Source organism: Hyperolius riggenbachi, chromosome 2 (genome assembly GCF_040937935.1).
Source record: "Hyperolius riggenbachi isolate aHypRig1 chromosome 2, aHypRig1.pri, whole genome shotgun sequence".
Lineage (NCBI taxonomy): Eukaryota > Metazoa > Chordata > Amphibia > Anura > Hyperoliidae > Hyperolius > Hyperolius riggenbachi.
The window spans coordinates 573,369,222-573,383,941 of record NC_090647.1 but is presented as its reverse complement, the minus strand read 5'-3'; positions in this window follow the sequence as shown (position 1 = coordinate 573,383,941).

Below are 14,720 nucleotides of genomic sequence, written 5' to 3'. Positions count from 1 at the left end.
ATTAGCAGCTAGAAGGTGGGAGCATTACTGGACCTGAAGGACCTTCTGTAACCTTCACTCCTCCACAACGCTGAGTGTATTAGCAGCTAGAAGGTGGGAGCATTACTGGACCTGAAGGACCTTCTTTGACCTTCACTCCACAACGCTGAGTGTATTAGCAGCTAGAAGGTGGGAGCATTACTGGACCTGAAGGACCTTCTGTAACCTTCACTCTACAACGCTGAGTGTATTAGCAGCTAGAAGGTGGGAGCATTACTGGACCTGAAGGGCATTCTGTAACCTTCACTCCACAACGCTGAGTGTATTAGCAGCTAGAAGGTGGGAGCATTACTGGACCTGAAGGACCTTCTGTGACCTTCACTCCACAACGCTGAGTGTATTAGCAGCTAGAAGGTGGGAGCATTACTGGACCTGAAGGACCTTCTGTGACCTTCACTCCTCCACAACGCTGAGTGTATTAGCAGCTAGAAGGTGAGAGCATTACTGGACCTGAAGGACCTTCTGTGACCTTCACACCACAACGCTGAGTGTATTAGCAGCTAGAAGGTGGGAGCATTACTTGACCTGAAGGACCTTCTGTGACCTTCACTCCACAACGCTGAGTGTATTAGCAGCTAGAAGGTGGGAGCATTACTGGACCTGAAGGACCTTCTGTGACCTTCACTCCTCCACAATGCTGAGTGTATTAGCAGCTAGAAGGTGGGAGCATTACTGGACCTGAAGGACCTGCACTCCACAACGCTGAGTTTATTAGCAGCTAGAAGGTGGGAGCATTACTGGACCTGAAGGACCTTCTGTGACCTTCACTCCACAACGCTGAGTGTATTAGCAGCTAGAAGGTGGGAGCATTACTGGACCTGAAGGACCTTCTGTAACCTTCACTCCACAACGCTGAATGTATTAGCAGCTAGAAGGTTGGAGCATTACTGGACCTGAAGGACCTTCTGTAACCTTCACTCCACAATGCTGAGTGTATTAGCAGCTAGAAGGTGGGAGCATTACTGGACCTGAAGGACCTTCTGTGACCTTCACTCCACAACGCTGAGTGTATTAGCAGCTAGAAGGTGGGAGCATTACTGGACCTGAAGGACCTTCTGTGACCTTCACTCCACAACGCTGAGTGTATTAGCAGCTAGAAGGTGGGAGCATTACTGGACCTGAAGGACCTTCTGTAACCTTCACTCCACAACGCTGAGTGTATTAGCAGCTAGAAGGTGGGAGCAATACTGGACCTGAAGGACCTTCTGTGACCTTTACTCCACAACGCTGAGTGTATTAGCAGCTAGAAGGTGGGAGCATTACTGGACCTGAAGGAACTTCTGTGACCTTCACTCCTCCACAATGCTGAGTGTATTAGCAGCTAGAAGGTGGGAGCATTACTGGACCCAGGGGCGTATCTGGGTAACATAGAGCCTATGGCAAACACTGAAATTGTGCCCCCCTCCCACTATCAGAGCCCCCTTCCCTTCTAAAAACAGCATAATTTCTGACGTACATGTGTTCTTATTGCCTCAGGATATTACTAAAGGTAAGGTACTTTTTTGGAATTTTAGGAATATTCCCTCTCTGTCCTCTTTTCTAAAACCAAGTGAGCCCTACATACATATATTAAGTAGGCATGTTTCTCAGATAACAGATTTGATCTAGTCTGAGTGATGGGGAGGCATGAGGACAGGCATGGCGGCACAGCAGAGGAGGAGACATGGAGCCCATGGTGCTGTGGCGCCCATGGCACAAGCCATGCCTGCACCCCTCTAGATACGCCTCTGACTGGACCTGAAGGACCTTCTGTAACCTTCACTCCACAACGCTGAGTGTATTAGCAGCTAGAAGGTGGGAGCAGAGGCAAATCCAAGGAGGTTTAGTCCTGGCTGGATCCAATAACCAATTCCTCTTCACAGTAATCACCATCTCTCCTGTTCTCCAATTACCTGTGTCTGATTCTCCAACCCTCAAAAATCTTCCTCCAGTGGTGTAGCAATATGTAGTATTGCCGTTTAGCCACTAGATGTCTCACTACTGTTATTAAGGATTCAGCTTTGTACAACTTGTTGGTTCCTCCCTGTGTATGTGTAAGGACACAGGCTTGTGTGATAAGCATGATTAAAGCCTCTCAGTTATAATCTACCATGCGTGTCTGCAAATAGAAGAAACCTAACATAACAAACATGGTGGCAGCGGTGTACAGGACTTCAGAGTAACAGAGCACCAAACTGAACTCACAAGAAGAGGAAGCAAGCCTGCAAGGCAGGGTTGCCAAGTGTCCGTAAAAAGACGGACTGTCAGTAAAAATGCTCTTAAAAAACTGCTGTCCGTAGTGCCCGTATTTCCTGGGCACTCGTCCGTCTAAATACACATAAATTCCTTTGATCTATTCCCCCCTCTCTCAGCCTCCCTCCTCCGAGTCCTGTCCAATGACAGATCGGCTTTTTGGTGCTGGCTCCTCTGCTGCCCAATAAGAGAGGGGCAGCTTGAAGTGATGCAGGCAGCCCAGGCCAGCCCAGCCAGTCACACGTCACGGAGAGGAGGCAGTGAGTCTATCGTTCTCTTCCTTCCAGCCAGCCATCTAAGTGAGCCTCTCGTTTGTTTATCTTCTTGGCCCCTCTCTCCAGTCACTCAGAGAGAGAGAGAGAGAGAGGGGCATCCCCAGCACTGTCACTGGCAGCTCCGTCCACATCAAAGCCAGACAGGAATGAGTAATTAAGTGCTCTGGGCAACAGCAGAAAGGTTACCTGGCTCTCCCTCATAATGCTGTGAAAAGACTGCTCTGCAGGAGGGGAGACATGCAGACTAGCACACTAGCAAGCCACAGTCAGCAGCAGCTGCAGAAGCCAGCAAGTGAGTCAGACTGTCACAGCCTGTGTGACAGTGAGTGGAATATGTCACAGGGAATCTCCAGCATTTAGAATGTCTATGAAGAATGCCAAATGTTTAGCGACTTCAAAAAAGTCCTATACTTTCACATAGAGAGAGCATACTCTCCTATAGAACTTTCCCTGTCCTCTCTCAGTGGAGTTCTTTCAGCGTTGTACCTAATTCACATTTGCCACTTCTGGAAGCCCTCCTGTCCTGAAGTGCTTCAGAAGACAGGCAGCTCCGTACCATGTGATTGCACACTTGTGCATGTGCAGTACGAAGCCGCTCGTCTTTAGAAGTACTCGGGTACAGGAGAGCTTCCAGAGGTGGCAAATGTGAATTCGGTACGGTGCTGGAACAGTTCCACAGAGAGAGGACACGGAAGGTTCTATAGGATCCAGAGCCTTCCCTCTACATAAGGTAGTATATAACTTTTTCTAAGATACCAGAGGTAAATCTAGATAATGTTCTTTTACTTACCTGGGGCTTCTTCCAGCCCCCATAGGTTTGTTGGTCCCTCATTGCCCTCCTGGTCCTCTTCATTGATCCACTGTTAGACGCGATACAGCATCCAGATGGCTTGGTTGGTTTCCCCTTTCTGTCTGGCAGTCATGACTGCACTATGACTATGGTAGGATTAGACTGTGAGCTCCTCTGAGGACAGCCAGTGACATGACTATGTACTCTGTACAGTGCTGCAGGAGATGTCAGTGCTATATAAATACATAATAATAATATGGTAGGACATTAGACTATGACTATGGTAGGATTAGATTGTGAGCTCCTCTGAGGACAGTCAGTGACATGACTATGTACTCTGTAATGTGCTGCAGGAGATGTCAGTGCTATATAAATACATAATAATAATAATATGGTAGGACATTAGATTATGACTATGGTAGGATTAGAGTGTGAGCTCCTCTGAGGACAGTCAGTGACATGACTATGTACTATGTAATGTGCTGCAGAAGATGTCAGTGCTATATAAATACATAATAATAATATGGTAGGACATTATACTATGACTGTGGTAGGATTAGAGTGTGAGCTCCTCTGAGGACAGTCAGTGACATGACTATGTACTCTGTAATGTGCTGCAGAAGATGTCAGTGCTATATATATACATAATAATAATATGGTAGGACATTACACTATGACTATGGTAGGATTAGAGTGTGAGCTCCTCTGAGGACAGTCAGTGACATGACTATGTACTCTGTAATGTGCTGCAGAAGATGTCACTGCTATATAAATACATAATAATAATATGGTAGGACATTAGACTATGACTATGGTAGGATTAGAGTGTGAGCTCCTCTGAGGACAGTCAGTGACATGACTATGTACTCTGTAATGTGCTGCAGAAGATGTCAGTGCTATATAAATACATAATAATATGGTTGGACATTAGACTATGACTATGGTAGGATTAGAGTGTGAGCACCTCTGAGGACAGTCAGTGACATGACCATGTACTCAGTAATGTGCTGCAGAAGATGTCAGTGCTATATAAATACATAATAATAATATGGTAGGACATTAGACTATGACTATGGTAGGATTAGAGTGTGAGCTCCTCTGAGGACAGTCAGTGACATGACTATGTACTCTGTAATGTGCTGCAGAAGATGTCAGTGCTATATAAATACATAATAATAATATGGTAGGACATTAGACTATGGCTATGGTAGGATTAGAGTGTGAGCTCCTCTGAGGACAGTCAGTGACATGACTATGTACTCTGTAATGTGCTGCAGGAGATGTCAGTGCTATATAGATACATAATAATAATATGGTAGGACATTAGACTATGACTATGGTAGGATTAGAGTGTGAGCTCCTCTGAGGACAGTCAGTGACATGACTATGTACTCTGTAATGTGCTGCAGAAGATGTCAGTGCTATATAAATACATAATAATAATATGGTAGGACATTAGACTATGGCTATGGTAGGATTAGAGTGTGAGCTCCTCTGAGGACAGTCAGTGACATGACTATGTACTCTGTACAGCGCTGCAGAAGATGTCAGTGCTATATAAATACATAATAATAATATGGTAGGACATTAGACTATGACTATGGTAGGATTAGAGTGTGAGCTCCTCTGAGGACAGTCAGTGACATGACTATGTACTCTGTAATGTGCTGCAGAAGATGTCAGTGCTATATAAATACATAATAATAATATGGTAGGACATTAGACTATGGCTATGGTAGGATTAGAGTGTGAGCTCCTCTGAGGACAGTCAGTGACATGACTATGTACTCTGTACAGCGCTGCAGAAGATGTCAGTGCTATATAAATACATAATAATAATATGGTAGGACATTAGACTATGACTATGGTAGGATTAGAGTGTGAGCTCCTCTGAGGACAGTCAGTGACATGACTATGTACTCTGTAATGTGCTGCAGAAGATGTCACTGCTATATAAATACATAATAATAATATGGTAGGACATTACACTATGACTATGGTAGGATTAGAGTGTGAGCTCCTCTGGGGACAGTCAGTGACATGACTATGTACTCTGTAATGTGCTGCAGAAGATGTCAGTGCTATATAAATACTTAAAAAATAATGCCCAGTGCTTAGTCCCACCAACAACTCTACTTAAAAGTGCGCTTCTGACTCCGCCCCTAACTCCACCCCCTGTCCGTCCAAAATTTGGGGTGTCCTGCTTTTTTGGGCCTTTTGTCCGTCAAAAATTAGAAATTAGGTTGGCAACCCTGCTGTAAGGAAGAGTCGGCCACAGCAACAGGGAGTAAAGTGTCCCTGTACAGTTAAAGACAGCATGGAGAGTGGATTAAACCCCCTGGGAAACTAGATGTGAGTTCATCTAATCTGGCCCAAGCATGGAAGCAATGGAAAGAAGAGTTCACATTGTATGCGGATCTCACAGTAGCAGCCAGTGATGAAAAGCACAAAATAAAACTATTCCACTACTTAATAGGAGAGAAGGGCAGAGAAATATCACAGACTTTAGTCAGAAGAAATGACATAGAGGATATGACTGTGAAAGACATTATTCAGAAGTTTGATAAACAATGTGACCCTAAGAAGAATGAAACTGTGGAAAGATTTACATTTTTTTCCAGAAATCAGGAGACTGGGGAAACCATAGACAGCTATGTTACAGAACTGAAAATACTAGCAGCAAGCTGTGAGTTTGGTGATCTCAAAGACTCTCTAATCAGAGACAGGATAGTATGTGGAGTCCAGGACTCTCACCTGAGAGAGAGATTACTGAGAGAGGAAAACCTAGACCTAGAGAAATGTACTCAGATATGCAGAGCCTCTCAGCTCACACAAGACAGCCTAAAGATGATTGAAAGTTCAGCTGCTGTTGGTGTGCATGCTGTATCAGTCACACACAGGAGTCAGAAGTTTCCAGAAAGCACCATACAGTGTAAATATTGTGGAAGAAGACATGAGAGAGATAAGGAGAAGTGCCCAGCATATGGACAGTTGTGCAAATCCTGTGGGAAAAAGAATCATTTTGCCACTCAGTGCAGACAGAAAAGACTAAACCAGAGACCAGTAAACACAGTGACACAGAACACAGACTCTGACAGTGCTGAAGACTTGTGGTGGATACAACTACAGCCAGCAGCAGAGAGTGTTCATATGGTAACGCAACAGGAATATAAGGATGCAAAACAACTTTTTGCAACTTTCTTGCTGGATGAGAGACCTGTCAGATTTCAGCTGGACTGTGGAGCAAGCTGCAATGTTATTCCTTATACTCTAATCAACACACAAGTAACAATTCAGCCTACAGATCAAGTATTGATGATGTATAATAAAACCACCCTGAAACCCATGGGCACATGCAGACTGAAAATAAGAAACCCGTGTAATAGGAAAAGTTATAGGCTTGAAATGATTGTGGTAAACAATGGCGATCACAGTCCCCTGTTGGGAGTAAAAGCAGTTCAGGCTATGGACTTGATAACAGTACAGTCTCACAACATTATGTCTCTGGATGTCTCCCAGCAAACCAGCATGTTGGAGCAAAAGACAAGTGGTAATCTGGATTGACAGTTTGTACGGACACATTATGCAGATCTCTTTGAGGGTGATGGTTGCCTGGAAGGCACATACAAGTTTGAAATAGACTCGCCAATACAGCCCTCTAGATTACCAACCAGAAGAGTACCTGTATCTTTAATGCAGCCACTAAAGGATGAGCTAAAAGATCTACAGTCCAGACACATAATCGCACCAGTACATGAAAGTACAGACTGGATAAGCAGTTTAGTGATTGTGAAGAAACCCTCAGGCAAACTAAGAATATGCATAGACTCCGAACCTCGGAATAGAGCACTGAAGAGAAACCATTACCCCATGCCTAGAATAGAAGACATTTTGCCTGATTTGTCAAAAGCTAGGATTTTTTCAGTATGTGATCTTAAAAATGGATTCTGGAATGTGAAATTAGATGAGCAATCAAGTTACTTGACAACATTTTCTACTCCGTTTGGGCGTTATCGGTGGCTGAGATTGCCCATGGGAGCCAGTCCGGCTCCAGAAGTCTTTCAACAGAAGTTAAATCAAGCCTTAGAAGGACTCCCAGGAATAAAAACAATAGCAGATGATATACTGATAGTTGGGGAAGGCAATGACAAGGAATCAGCAATGAAAGATCATGATCAGAAGATGATACAATTCTTGAACAGGTGTAGAGAGAAGCAAATTAAACTACCGTATTTTTCGGAATATAAGACGCTCCGGCATATAAGACGCACCTAGGTTTAGAGGGCAAAAATCAGGAAAAAAAACAAAAAACTAAACCTATGTGCGTCTATACTGCAGGGGCATCTTATGGACATTTATCCCCCAAAAACATTTTCTAAGCTATCCTATCTACACTACACTGCCCAGTTACACTACACTATGCCCTATTTCCCCATCAGTTACACTACAATACACTATACAGCAATACACTACACTTAAACTAAACTACATTGCACTAAACTACATTGCACTAAACTACACTGCACTAAACTACACTGCACTAAACTACACTGCACTAAACTACACTGCACTAAACTACACTGCACTACACTGCACTAAACTCCAATTAACTACACTACACTACAATACACTACAATACACTTTCATACATTACCTGATCTTGCAGCCGCGATCCTCCCCCCGGCTGTCAGTGATCCTCTTCAGCATCCTCCTTTCATCCGGGGTCCCGCAGCGCGATCCTCTTCAGTGGCAGCGGTAGGCAGGGGCACTGGCCGCCTACCGCTGTGCAGAGCCGCCGGGGTCCGCTGGGCCATCTCCATAAACACTTCCGGGGTCCGCTGGGTCATCTGCATAATCGCCGCTGGAGTTCGCTGGGTCCTCTGAATAATAGCCGCTGGAGTTCGCTGGGTCGCCGCCTCCATACACGCAGTCATCTGCACTAACCGCGCACGTGCGCCAGGGGTCATGCATGATGTCATGCATGACCCCTGGCGCACATGCGCGGCTAGTGCAGAGAACTGCGTGTATGGAGGCGGCGACCCAGCGAACTCCAGCGGCGATTATGCAGATGACCCAGCGGACCCCGGAAGTGTTTATGGAGATGGCCCAGCGGACCCCGGCGGCTCTGCACAGCGGTAAGCGGCCAGTGCCCCTGCCTACCGAAGCCACTGAAGAGGATCGCGCTGCGGGACCCAGGATGAAAGGAGGATGCTGAAGAGGATCGCTGACAGCCAGGGGGAGGATCGCGGCTGCAAGATCAGGTAATGTATAGCGGCATTTCAGCTTCCCTGCGCACTCTGCATTGATTTTTTTTGTATCTTTAGAATATAAGACGCACCCACATTTCTCCCCAAAATTTGGGAAAGAAAAAGTGCGTCTTATATTCCGAAAAATACGGTAAATTTGGAAAAAATCAGAATGAAAATGACTGAAGTTCCATACATTGGACATCTGCTAACCTCAAATGGTTTGAAAGTAGATCCTGAAAAAGTGAAGGCTGTACAAGAAATGCCTACACCTACAGATGTACGAGGAGTTTTGCGGTTCCTGGGTATGGTCAATTACCTTTCTAAATTCTGTAAGCATCTCTCAGACATGTGTGAGCCGTTGAGACAGTTAACCCATAAAGATGTACTCTGGGAATGGACAGACATACAGGAGACTGCATTCCAAGAGGTGAAGAAAGCGATTGCAGACACAGCCACCCTTAAATACTTTAACCCAGAGGAAGCCGTGGTATTGCAATGTGATGCTTCAGAAACAGGCCTTGGAGCCACATGAATGCAGAGAAAACAGCCTATTGCTTTTGCAAGCAGAGCTCTCCCACCTACAGAACAGGCTTATGCACAGATCGAGAAAGAACTACTGGCAGTGCTATTTGGGATGGAAAGATTTCACCAATATACCTATGGACGACAGGTACAAGTGCATTCAGATCATAAGCCTCTGGAGAGTAGTACAAAGACTGCAGCGCATGCTTCTTCAACTACAGAAATATGATTTTGACATCAGCTACTGCCCAGGAAAAGATTTACTTATCACAGATACGCTGAGTAGAGCCTACTTACCCACTGGAGCAGAAGGTGGAAAAGACATGGAGAATATTAACATGTGTGAGTACTTAGCTGTATCAAAAGACCGGTTAGAAGAAATACAGAGCAATACAGAAAAAGACAAGAATCTGCAGATTTTGAAAAATGTCATATTAGAAGGCTGGCCTAAATATAAACAACATGCACCAGTTGAAGTATTGCCCTTTTTCCATGTAAGAGATGAACTGTCAGTGCAGGATGGTGTCATATTTAAAGGTGAAAGAGCAGTTATACCAGAATCAATGAGAAGGAGCATACTAGAGAGATTGCACTCCACTCACACGGGTGTAGAAGGATGTCTACGCAGAGCACGGGAATGTGTTTACTGGCCAGGAATGAATGATCAAATAAAACAATGGATTGCAAAATGTGACATATGTGCATCATGGTCTGACAAGCAGCAAAAAGAAACTTTGCAACCACATGCAATTCCAGATAGGCCATGGTCCAAAGTAGGCTTAGATTTGTTTAGCTGGAATAACAAAGAGTACTTGGTAACTGTGGACTATTTCTCCAACTTCTGGGAAGTGGACTACTTACAAGACACAAGGGCAAAGACTATGATGAAGAAACTGAAAGCGCATTTTGCAAGGTATGGCATTCCGGAGATTGTATTCTCTGATAATGGGCCTCAGTTTACCTCGGATGACTTTAAACAATTCAGCAGGGTATGGGATTTTCATCACCAAACTTCATCACCTGGATATCCTCAAAGCAATGGCAAAGCAGAGTCAGCAGTAAAGACAGCCAAAAGACTGATGCAGAAAGCAGAACAGGCTGGTACAGATATTTATTTGAGTTTGCTGGATTATAGAAATACACCCAGTCAAGGCCTGGAGACTAGTCCAACACAGAGACTTATTAGCAGGCGCACTAGGACTCTATTACCAACCATGAGTCGTCTGTTGAGACCAAAACTTGTGGAGAACTGCAAAGAAAAACTGCAGAGCAATCAAAGTCGACAGGCATTGTACTACGATAAGTCAGCCAAAGATCTACCTGAGCTCCAGAGAAATGATACAGTACGCGTTCAGCCAATGAACAAGTATCAAAAACAGTGGCATAAGGCAAAAGTTGTGCGGAAATTAGGATCTCGGTCCTATGAAGTGATAACAGAGGAAGGAAGAAAACTGAGAAGAAATTGGAGGATTCTAAGAAAGACTGAGGAAAGATTCAGGATGAGGCCAAGTGAGCCAGATTGGGACAATTACACTTATCCATCTACATCTGCAGATATAGAAGCAACAAGAGCAACACAAGGAGAAGAGCGGAGAGAGATTGCAGTTGGCAGAGAGACTGCAGTAGACATTGGTCTGCCTGTATCAGCACAAGAACATGGACAGGCACCTTATGTAACACGAGCAGGCAGAACAACTAGAAAACCAGCTCATATGAACGATTATGTTTAATGTACAAACTCTGAAGACAGATCAGTATAGCTAGAGTTTTGGTTGAATTTTCTACATATACATATACTGTGTTGTGTTTACTTTTTCAGTTAAAAGAGAAAGGATGTAGCAATATGTAGTATTGCCGTTTAGCCACTAGATGTCTCACTACTGTTATTAAGGATTCAGCTTTGTACAACTTGTTGGTTCCTCCCTGTGTATGTGTAAAGGACACAGGCTTGTGTGATAAGCATGATTAAAGCCTCTCAGTTATAATCTGCCATGCGTGTCTGCAAATAGAAGAAACCTAACATAACAAACAAGGGGGACAGACGGAGGCACAGGAAGACAGGAGGCGGTACAGGGGGACAGGAGGCGACATAGGGGGACAGGCGTAGCCACAGGGGGACAGGAGGAGGCAAGGTAAGACAGAGGGATGCACATGGGGACAGAATGAGGCACAGGGGGACAGGAAAAGGTGCAAAGAAGGATAGGAGGCACCGTAAGACAGGGATGAACAGGGGAGACAGAATGAGATACAAAGGGAAATATGACACACAAAGAGGCATGGGGGGTACAAAGGGACACAGTGGTGGCAGCATGCGACTTACACTATTCATACCTTGTGATATCTTGCTTTCCAGGGACCAGTGATGCTGCTGATCCTCAGGACACTGAACTTCCTGCTGCTGCACACACATGCAGCAAAAGCAGATCATAGAAGACCTGTGGGGGCAGGGCTTAATCCAGAGGCATCGCACCCTTCTCCCCCCCCCCTCCCAGAACCCCCTCTGCTAGTTTCTTGACCAGATCAATATCCCAAAACCCCCTCTGCCACTTACCTGACCAGATCTATATCCCAGAACCCCCTCTGCTACTTACCTGACCAAATCATTATCCCAGAACCCCCTCTGCTACTTACCTGACCAGATCTATATCCCAGAACCCCCTCTGCCACTTACCTGACCAGATCAATATCCCAGAACCCCCTCTGCTACTTAACTGACCAGATAAATATCCCAGAACCCCCCTCTGCTACTTACCTGACCAGATCGATATCCCAGAACCCCCTCTGCCACTTACCTGACCAGATCAATATCCCAGAACCCCCTCTGCCACTTACCTGACCAGATCAATATCCCAGAACCCCCTCTGCTAGTTACCTGACCAGACCAATATCCCAGAACCCCCTCTGCTACTTACCTGACCACATCAATATCCCAGAACCCCCTCTGCCACTTACCTGACCACATCAATATCCCAGAACCCCCCTCTGCTACTTACCTGACCAGATCAATATCACAGAACCCCCTCTGCTACTTACCTGACCAGATCAATATCTTAGAACCCCCTCTGCTACTTACCTGACCAGATCAGTATCCCAGAACCCCCTCTGCTAGTTACCTGACCAGATCAATATCCCAGAACCCCCTCTGCCACTTACCTGACCAGACAAATATCCCAGAACCCCCTCTGCTACTTACCTGACCAGATCTATATCCCAGAACCCCCTCTGCTACTTACCTGATCAGATCAATATCCCAGAACCCCCTCTGCCACTTACCTGACTAGATCAATATCCCAGAACCCCCTCTGCTAGTTACTTGACCAGATCGATATCCCAGAACCCCCTCTGCTAGTTACCTGACCAGACCAATATCCCAGAACCCCCTCTGCTACTTACCTGACTAGATCTATATCCCAGAACCCCCTCTGCTACTTACCTGACCAGATCAATATCCCAGAACCCCCTCTGCTACTTACCTGACCAGATCAGTATCCCAGAACCCCCTCTGATAATTACCTGACCAGATCAATATCCCAGAACCCCCTCTGCTACTTACCTGACCACATCAATATCCCAGACCCCCCTCTGCTACTTACCTGACCAGATCAATATCCCAAAACCCCCTCTGCCACTTACCTGACCAGATCAATATCCCAGAACCCCCTCTGCTACTTACCTGACCAGATCAATATCCCAGAACCCCCTCTGCTACTTACCTGACCAGACCAATATCCCAGAACCCCCTCTGCTACTTACCTGAAAACATCAATATCCCAGAACCCCCTCTGCCACTTACCTGACCAGATCAATATCCCAGAACCCCCTCTGCCACTTACCTGACCAGATCAATATACCAGAACCCCCTCTGCCACTTACCTGACCACATCAATATCCCAGAACCCCCTCTGCTACTTACCTGACCAGATCAATATCCAAGAACCCCCTCTGCCACTTACCTGACCAGATCAATATCCCAGAACCCCCTCTGCCACTTACCTGACCAGATCGATATCCCAGAACCCCCTCTGCTACTTACCTGACCAGATCGATATCCCAGAACCCCCTCTGCTACTTAACTGACCAGATAAATATCCCAGAACCCCCCTCTGCTACTTACCTGACCAGATCAATATCCTAGAACCCCCTCTGCTACTTACCTGACCAGACAAATATCCTAGAACCCCCTCTGCTACTTAGCTGACCAGATAAATATCCCAGAACCCCCTCTGCCACTTACCTGACCAGATCAATATCCCAGAACCCCCTCTGCTAGTTACCTGACCAGACCAATATCCCAGAACCCCCTCTGCTACTTACCTGACCACATCAATATCCCAGAACCCTCTCTGCCACTTACCTGACCACACCAATATCCCAGAACCCCCTCTGCTACTTACCTGACCAGATCAATATCCCAGAACCCCCTCTGCTAGTTACCTGACCAGACCAATATCCCAGAATCCCCTCTGCTAATTATTTGACCAGATCAATATCCCAAAACCCCCTTTGCTACTTACCTGACCAGACCAATATCCCAGAACCCCCTCTGCCACTTACCTGACCAGATCAATATCCCAGAACCCCCTCTGCCACTTACCTGACCAGATCAATATCCCAGAACCCCCTCTGCCACTTACCTGACCAGATCAATATCCCAGAACCCCCTCTGCCACTTACCTGACCAGATCAATATCCCAGAACCCCCCTCTGCCACTTACCTGACCAGATCAATATCCCAGAACCCCCTCTGCCACTTACCTGACCAGATCAATATCCCAGAACCCCCTCTGCTACTTACCTGACCAGATCAATATCCCAGAACCCCCTCTGCTATTTACCTGACCACATCAATATCCCAGAACCCCCTCTGCTACTTACCTGACCAGATCAATATCCCAGAACCCCCTCTGCTATTTACCTGACCACATCAATATCCCAGAACCCCCTCTGCTACTTACCTGAACACATCTATATCCCAGAACCCCCTCTGCTACTTACCTGTCCACATCTATAGCCTAGAACCCCCTCTGCTACTTACCTGACCACATCTATATCCCAGAACCCCCTCTGCCACTTACCTGACCAGATCAATATCCCAGAACCCCCTCTGCTAGTTACCTGACCAGACCAATATCCCAGAACCCCCTCTGGCACTTACCTGACCAGCTCAATATCCCAGAACCCCCTCTGCTACTTACCTGACCAGACCAATATCCCAGAACCCCCTCTGGCACTTACCTGACCAGCTCAATATCCAAGAACCCCCTCTGCTACTTACCTGACCAGATCTATATCCCAAAACCCCCTCTGCTACTTTCCTGACCAGATCAATATTCCAGAACCCCCTCTGCCACTTACCTGACCAGACTAATATCCCAGAACCCCCCTCTGCCACTTACCTGACCAGATCAATATCCCAGAACCCTCTCTGCCACTTACCTGACCAGACCGATATCCCAGAACCCCCTCTGCTAGTTACCTGACCAGACCGATATCCCAGAACCCCCTCTGCTACTTACCTGACCAGATCAATATCCCAGAACCCCCCCTGCCACTTACCTGACCAGATCGATATCCCAGAACCCCTCTGCCACTTACCTGACCAGATTGATATCC